Raw genomic sequence first — 9,319 nt, 5'->3', positions numbered from 1 at the left:
CGGGTAAGAATGGATGGTCCGGGGCTCTCACTTGACATCCATCTTTATCCTTTAGCAGGCACCAGCCTTGCGTTCCAAAATTTTTCTTTGGGCTGACTTTCACTCGTAACAATAATAACAAAAACTAACCTAGATGAAAGTCTAAGGTGTTGAACACACCAGGTTGAAAAGTACCACCCCAGGAAATCTAGAAACTTTTGCCACCTTCTAACTCTGAGGTTATAACCCTGACTTTTCAAGCCAACGCTATTTCCCACATCTGTCTAAGCTTATCTCTTCTTAGCATCATATATCACCTTAGAATTGAGCCTCACCCTCCACTCTTCCTTCTAGTATGGTAGGTAAAACACAGACTCTGAGTTTGAACCCAAGTTTCATCACTTACTCCTAGTGTGATTATGGGCAAGTCTTGTAATCCCATGGTGCCTCAGTTTCCTCATCTGTAGAACAGAGGCGCTTTCATGCTTTGAAGCTGGATTCCATTTTTAAAGCAATTCAATTACAACATGAAACACCTTTATTTCCTAAATCCCTGGAGGAGGAACAACTGTTTTGTGATTCAAAAATTCTGTTTCTTCTATTGAAACAACTTGGGTTTTCTTTAAGAATAGAACAAAGTATTTATTTTTCATTGAGAAGTATTTTTTCAAAGACTAAAAGCAAATCTAATTCCACTGACTTTGGTAGAAAAGTTATCCATTGAAAATCTTATTAAAATAATAACAAAACCTACTTCCTGAAAATTTTATTCAGCTCTCTTCTAGGGAAAATCTCTGAGTTCTGGATCTTATGATTGGCCTTATCAAGGTAATAGAACTTCTTCAGACCCTGAACTTATTTTATTTTATTTATTTATTTATTTTTTGGAGACAAGAGTCTCGCTCTGTCACCCAGGCTGGAGTGCAATGGCGTGGTCTCGGCTCACTGCAACCTCCACCTCCCGGAATCAAGGGTTTCTCCTGCCTCAGCTGCCTGAGTAGCTGGGACTACAGGCGTGTGCCACCACACCCAGCTAATTTTTGTATTTTTGGTACAGACGGGGTTTCACTCTGTTGGCCAGGCTGGTCTCGAACTCCTGACCTCATGATCCACCTGCCTCGGCCTCCCACTTATTGTATTTTCAAATCTAAAGTGTCCTAATAAACTTTATGATAAAACTAAAAATAAGATCTTACTCTTAACAGGGAAAATATTTGTGAATTGTCAATGTTTCCCATAAGCTGAAATACTTATTATTCAAATTTCGAGAAGAAATACATAAGATTAGCTGAAATAATTATTAAGTTCTAACACATATTTATCCTGTAACTTAGGATCAGACTTTCATGAACAAATGAGTAGATTGGGCTAAAATAGAGGACAAAATATCTGATGTAAACTATTTTTAAAAGGCAGGCACCTGACAGAGATTGTAATATTATTTGCATAAGAATAAAATGTAATTTTATAATTTTTGTTTTATGTATAATTAAATATTATAATTAAATAGACTGAAAACATTTGATAGCACATATATTTTTTAAGAAAAGCTTTTTCCCCAAAGATATTCCACAGATATGTTTATTTGCTAGAGAGAATGTGTATGTATATACACACACATATATATATTCCTTTATATCAATAGTCAGATCTCTCCTGAGAAGTAAGCTAATTGAGCTGAAACAGTTGTTTTTATATTGTAAATTTTCATAAAAGCAAAAAGTAGTGAGGAGCCTCTTCTAGAAACAATATGACTCACACCCTATCTTTCTGAAAAAAGGCTGCAAGGTTGTTATGCTGAATGGGGGTCCCAAAGATATCCATGTACTAATCTTTGGAATCTTTGAATGTTACCTTATACGGCAAAAAGGGACTTGGCAGATATCATTAAGTTAAGGATCTTGAGATGGGGAGATGATTCTGGATCATCCCAACGAGCACAAAATGTAATCACAGGTATCTGTCTAAGAAGGGAAGGAAGAGGGAGACTTGGCCACAGAAGAGAAGAGGACCATGTCACAGAAGCAGACAGAAGCAGAGGGCAGCACAGTCAGGAAAGAAGATATTACGCCGCTGGCTTTGAGGGCACGCAATGGGGCCACGAGCCAAGGAATACAAAAAATGCAGCTTCAGTCGCTGAAAAAGCCAGGGAAATGAAAAGGGGTTTCCCCCTAGAGCATTCCCAGGGAGCATGGCTCTGCTAACACCTTAGCTTTAGCCCAGTGAAACTGATTCGGACTTCTGACCTCCAGAACTGTAAAAGAGTATGTCTGTGTTGTTGCTAGTCACCAAATTTGTGTTAATTTGTGACAGTGGCAACAGGAAGCTAATACAATTGTTTTTCTTGGTTCTGATACTGGGAAGGTAAGTTACATGCCCTCTACCTGGGAGGGGAAGAGGCAGAAATCCAGCTACTGCTTCTCTTTTATTTCTGAACCACAGAAAAGGGTCTGCTGAGAGGATTTGCCAGTGGTTTACCCCCAACCCAGGGCATCTCTAATTCTGAGATGGAGGGTTGTCCATCCTTCTCTAAATGAGAGCCAAAGAGGAGAGTCACATCTGCAAGGAAGAATGGGTTTATGGGGTTTTTTAATCAAAAGAAATTAAAATAATCATTTCACATTTTACATGGGATGAAAAGGTAATCAGACTAAGTTATGACTTCACTTTTTATTTGTCCAAGAGGCAGGAAAATTCAAGCTTAGTTTTAAGTACTAATAAAACCTGCAGTGTAAGGAAGTGGGTTCTAAACACAACCCATAAAATAAGGATGTATTTAAAGTGCTGTTATTAGAGAATTGCCCTGCCCACAAACTTCCCCTCATGCATCCTGGCAGCTGATTACACTCTAAAGCAAAAAGAAGAAATTGTTTTATGAGTTTTTTTCTTATGATTTGGTGTACACTAAGAGATGATACTACCCCCAGAAAAAGTCTGTTCCTGGAAAGAAAAAATAATAATAATTTAAATTTTTTCATGTGGTCCTAAGGCAACTGCAGAAAAAATGTCCTTCTTCCAGGAGTCTCTCTGGATGCCTTGAAGACAGGGCCAGAACACAAAATACTGGTGATTTCTATCTTTTACAATACACCTTCTTCTTGGGCAGTAAGTAAATGGCACTTTCTGAGTTGCCATAAAGCATGGTTCATGTACCCAGATAAATACCTACGTCTGTCTGTCCCTGATTCCACCTGGAAGAAAGATACAACTTGGATTTGATGTATCCTCACTTCAGCATCCCAGAGACTTTTAGTGGAAATTCCTTTTCTACACTAATTATGTAATTCTCTATAATTGAAAATTAACAATGAAAGGGAGACTTTAAGAAACATCTGAATCCTATTTTCAATTTGCTACAACAATATTGAGCCTCTACTGTGTGCCAAAAAACTGTAAGCTAGATGGTGAACTTTGGGGCTGAAGCTCGGTGATGAATGTGTCATAGCACCTCCCTTGAGCGAGCTTAAAAGCAATCTTTTCGAAAACGTAGGAAGAAGTATGTAGTCCAGAATGTTCAATTCAAACTTCAATTTTTCATGGATGTATTATGTGGCTGTTTCGTACATTTGTTGCTTTACCCATCTTTAGCCGTTATTTCTCCTTCTCCTTGTAAAAGTTATGATGTAGGAGATTCACTTTTTCAGGTTCTTTCTAGATTCAAGGTTCTAGGTATTCCCATATTTTAATTGTTCCAGACTCACTCTGTTTTAGTATCAAAAATAATTGATGGCTATGCTATATTTTTGAGATGTGTTGAAAAGAGGTTTTAAATTTTTGAGATCATGGTTCAAAAGTTATATATAACAAGAAATAGAAATCAAATACATATATATTTTCCTCAAATGCCATAAGAATTATCCCAACCAATATTCTGCTTTAAAAAACATAAAGAGAAATTACAGAGAATACATCCCTTTCCAGTGGGTACCAATAGCCAGGTGAGTGCATTTTTTGTAGTTTATCAGTCTTGTCCAGTGGTTGAAAACCACATCCTCAATTTCAAAATCCAACCACAATCCCATTAAGTCTTTAAAAAGTTTCAACTAGACTACCCCTTTGGACACTTTGACGTAGAAATGCACTATATTTTCTTCTGTTTGCCTTAAACTGGATTCCAGGTTTTTTCAGTATTCTTTCCTTCTGATGAGTCTGAATAACCTGTTCCTCAACTCCAAGTCTTCTCTCAGGCCTTGCTCTCTTTCTTTCCCCACCTCCTTTGCTCCTCTCCCCAGCCTCATTAGAAAGCAGCACCTCTTTCACCCCCCTTCTTACTTGACTTGTTGCTTGTGCTACATAGGTAGTTTGTGACAAAGCCAAGTCTAGATTGTGTCTCCAGGGCTCCACGCACCTGCCTGTCTGATAGCCAAATAGATCTCCTGCCTTTAAAATAGGTTGTCTATTCAAATGTAGTCTTTCTTGGTTCTTTACATTTTGAGAACACCTAGAGAACACTGATAAATCCTCAGGCTCCTATGGTGGTGAAAAAGCCAAGGTTAAAGTTTTTATTTTATATTATTTGTCACCAACTGCTCCTGGCAAAAGAGGAAAAATATGTCAAGCTTTTATGATTTTATGAACTGTTATGTAAGTAACGTTATGTACCAGTAAAGAAACAACTTATGAAAATATTTTTAAAGGGTCGAATGAGATTAAACTTATCATAAAGTTAACCAGAGAGGAAATAAAGCAATAGTGAGTTTGGTTAGTCACATACTGTTCCTAGGGCTTTATGTATTGATACATATTTTTGGAGTGGTATATGCCTAATACTATAAATTTAGATACACACAAAACTACCTTCAGGAGAATTTTGTTAAAGAGAAGCATTAAAGAAAAATTAGATTGGTGAATTTCATCACACAGGGAAATATATTTACTGGTCTTTTTCATACTCTTTTACAATAAATGAGGTTATATATAAACATTCTTTTGGGTAATAATTTAGGGAAGAGATCCCAACACTGCTTTTTTTTTTTTACCAAATTAGAAGTCTAATTTGGATCTCTGTACTAAAAAGGACATGTTATTTTTATTTGCTTGTGGACTTTATAATTCCCCTCTCCCTGGAAAAGATTTCAGTCTTCCAAACAATTTTATTCTAGAAAGAAGATTGTGGAATGTTCAGGAACAGAAAGAGAACACAAATTAGAGCTTGATGTGAACTGCTTACAGAACAGAATAGGTGGGGTGTCATGCAGGGTGAGGTTGTGTGTGGTCAGTATACCACTTACTTAGTTTTATCAACTTTTAAAATTGTTTTGCAGGCACTCCATTAGTTAGCATGAAAAGAGCTCAAGAAAATTTTATATATAATAGAGATATATGATTTGGTTCTACAGCTTACACTACAAAATTACACTACTGAATAACACATTTCAGGAAATTAATTAAGTATCCTAGTATCATGGCCTTCTGACAAATACACAGAACATACCAGACGCAGAGAGATAAACAATAAAAGTTATAATTCTCATCCCACCCAATGCATCCTGAGTCAACAGAAAACTGAATGATAACACAAATATCATAGGATGGAATGTCTGTGTGGTTGCAGAAGGCCTTCCTTTGCTTTTCCTGTTTATGTTGTCAATTACGAAATGCTGAGCTGGAATGTTCTGGTATTTAAGACCTGTCAGCGTTTTCTCCTTTTCCTCACATTTACGTTAGCCTTTTCCTTTAATTATCTTGATGTTGTTATTCTTGGCAAAGCTGCCCTTTCCATGATGGTGTGTTTACCTTCCAGACAGTCCCTACTTCCTCCTTATCTTTGTGAGCTCATTAACATTTCCAGCTCCAACTGCTCACATCCCCTCTTCGACATCGCCTCACCTTCACAGCTCAGTTCTTTTTCTCTCTTTTCAGCCCTTCTTTCAACTCTCACCCCAACCCTCTCACCCCTTTGGAATAACAAGTTATTTCCTCTTTCATTTCCTGTTACAGAAGATGTTTTTGGACCCATTCCCGAATATCTTTGGCATGAAAGTGTACCCACGCCGCTCTGTGTTTCCATTGGGCACATTTCCAGATATATTTCATCAGCCTGGAGCCCTCAGCCCTCACACCAAGGTGAGCCTGGGCCTGTCAGTCATTGTCACCACCCGACCAGCATTCCAGGTGAGCTGAGATGACAGAGACGCACCTGGGGTGTCCTGCTCCCGCTGGCAATAGGCTCTTCTTTTCAAATCTGTTTCAAGAAGTCTATGTGAGGTATGAAAATCGGGACTTTTTTTATTTCAAGTAAAAAGGATTAGATGGCAAGAAGGAAGGCTGAGTCAGCAATATTTGTCCAGCTGAGACATGTTTCTCAATTTATGGAATAACTGTATTATCCAATTACTTTTCATTCTGTATAGGTCATCCAGAAGTAAGTTTGACAGTTGCATCCAAGCTGGAGGAAGAATGTGTGAAACAACAAACAAAACTGACTAAAATTAAATGGTTTCTACTTTAGGGTTAAAAAAAAATTGAGGAAGGAGTCATATTACAGTGATGTGCCACATAATAGCATTTAGGTTCCATAAGATTATAATACCATATTTTTTACTGTACCTTTTCTATGTTAAAGTGTGTTTAGATACACAAACACCATTGTGTTACAATTGCCTACAGTATTTAGTACAATAAAATGCTGTACAGATTCGTAGCCTGGGAGAAATAGGCTATACTGTATAGCGCAGATATGTAGCAGGCTATACATCTAGGTTGGTGTAAGTACACTCTATGATGTTCACGTGACAAAATCACCTAAGGACGCATTTCTCAAAGTGTTTCCTGTTGTTAAGCAAGGCATAACAATAATTTGCCCTTTAATGGGGACTGAGGTGTTATTATTCGTGATGATTAATAAAACAAACTAAAAACTTTACCTTTCATTATGTCATGGTTTATTGAAGTGAACAGTTTCATAGTACACTTCCATATTTCTTTTTAATATTTATGCATCATTAGTAAAATATATTTATGAGCTAGAGGACACTGTCTTGAGATAAAGTGTTTGCTCATCAAGACCCAAAGACAAGAAGTCATGCCCATGTGCTGAATCACGTAACCCTAAGCAGTCTACTCCACATTTAGTACCTAGTGCTCTGTCAACCAAGTAAGTAAATATGCATGAAAGCACACATTCAAACTACTGGCATTAAAATCTAGTACCCATAAACATGTTACTCCAACTAAACGTGAATAAGTAAGTTATTTCCTTAGATTCAAAACATTCCAGATTCAACATGCAAACCTGGTCTTTTCTGTGTAGTTTGGTTGGTTTGGTTTGGCTTGGCTTGGCTCAAAGACCAACGGGCAGAGAAAGCAGAGAAAATGCTGTACATTTTAACCTAATTGTTGAAAATTATTCAGTAAATAAGTCTGTTGACTGGGCCAAGTTGTAAATATTTTCTAAGCTACTCAAGTACACTGTTGTTAATACAATTAAAAATGCAAAGTCAAAGTGACTTCCAATTCAAAATGATATTTGCCTCACAGCTCCAACGTAGCTTCTCCCTTTGATATGATGAAAATACTGATAAGGGCCCATAAAAGGGTAAACTTTCCATCCTATTGCATGGAAGGCATCAGTTCAGCACACGAGCAGCCCCTCAGGAGAAAGAGAGAATATCTGTGGAGCAGAGGTAAACTTGTGAGCACTTGTTAGAAAAAAGGATCGCTAACACGGTGAAACCCCGTCTCTACTAAAAATACAAAAAAATTAGCCAGGTGTGGTGGCGGGCGCCTGTCGTCCCAGCTACTCGGGAAGCTGACACAAGAGATCGGCGTGAAGCCGGGAGGCGGAGCTTGCAGTGAGCCGAGATCGCGCCACTTCAGCCTGGGCGACAGAGTGAGACTCTGTCTCAATAAAAAAAAAAAAAAAAAGAAAGAAACAAGGATCAACTCAGTGCCCACCCACCCACCTCACAGCTCCAGAGCTAAAGAGATCAAACACCAAACAGAGGGCAGAGAAGATGGGCCAAGGACAATCCGCTCACCCTCTCCACTAACAATGTCCAGTCTGGAGAACATGCTCCTTGTTTGAGACTAAACAAAAAAGGTTTGAAAAAATACTGCAGACGAAGGGAAAGGGAGCAACTTCTGGAAGACCCAGGGAAAGAGCAAAATAGGCTTGAGTTTTCAGTCGCTGGTCACTTGAACTTGGACAAGGAACTAAAACTCTCCAATCTGCAGTCTTTATGAAAATTAAATAATATATAAAAAGCAAAAATTATGTGCCTAACATATGGTACAGTAAATGTTGGTTAGTATAATTATTGTGATTACCAGATATTAAGATGCACTGACAAACTCTCATTCATCCCACAAATATTATCAAATGCCTATCCTAGTCTGACATTTAAAAAGACATACATGTTCCCTTTCCTATTATCATGCTGCTTATATATAGTACAGTAACTAATAATTAAAATAGTTCTGTTCCAGGAATGATAAACACAATGTAAAGCAATATAATATTATCAATTGGGTTCTGGGAGAAAAGGTCAAGGAAATCTCAAAATCGGAGTCAAAGCTACTTAAACTATGTTACAAACTGGATTTAATATGACCTTATGTAATTAGACTTTTACATCCAATATTTAAGAACATAATAACTATGTATGCAAAAATAGTATTAAATGCAAGAATCTCTGAAGATAGATAATACAGAAATTGCCTAATGTGGAATTGGAAAATTGAAGGAATTTAATTTATTAGGATTTGCTATAAAAAACGTGGAGTATCAATACAGTAACATCAATTCTAAGTTAATAACAATCCTTATGTTCTAGTAGTCAATTATATGAGAATGTTTTATCTATCTTCTCTCACACATAACTTTAATTTTACTATTAAAGTCTTCATCCTTTCATTTAATGTTATCAAATTTGTTCTTTTCATGAACACTTTTCAAAAGAAGACATACATGCAGCCAATAAGCATATGAAAAATGCTCAATATCACTGATCATTAGAAAAATGCAAATCAAAACCACAATGAAATACCATCTCACACCAGTCAGCATGGCTATTAAAAAATCAGAAAAATAACAGATGCTGGAGAAGTTGTGGAGAAAAGGGAACACTTATACACTATTAGTGGAAGTGTAAATTAGTTCAGCCATTGTGGAAAGCAGTGTGGTGATTCCTCAAAGAGCTAAAAGCAGAAATCCCATTCGACCCAGCAATCCCATTACTGGGTATATACCCAGAGGAATATAAATCATTCTGCCATAAAGACACATACATGTGAATGTTCATTGCAGCACTATTCACAATAGCAAAGACATGGAATCAACCTAAATATCCATCAATGAAAGATTGGTAAAGAAAATATGATACATATACACCATGGAATA

Source organism: Hylobates moloch, unplaced genomic scaffold (genome assembly GCF_009828535.3).
Source record: "Hylobates moloch isolate HMO894 unplaced genomic scaffold, HMol_V3 SCAFFOLD_6, whole genome shotgun sequence".
NCBI classification, from domain to species: domain Eukaryota; kingdom Metazoa; phylum Chordata; class Mammalia; order Primates; family Hylobatidae; genus Hylobates; species Hylobates moloch.
This window is presented reverse-complemented; position numbering follows the sequence as displayed.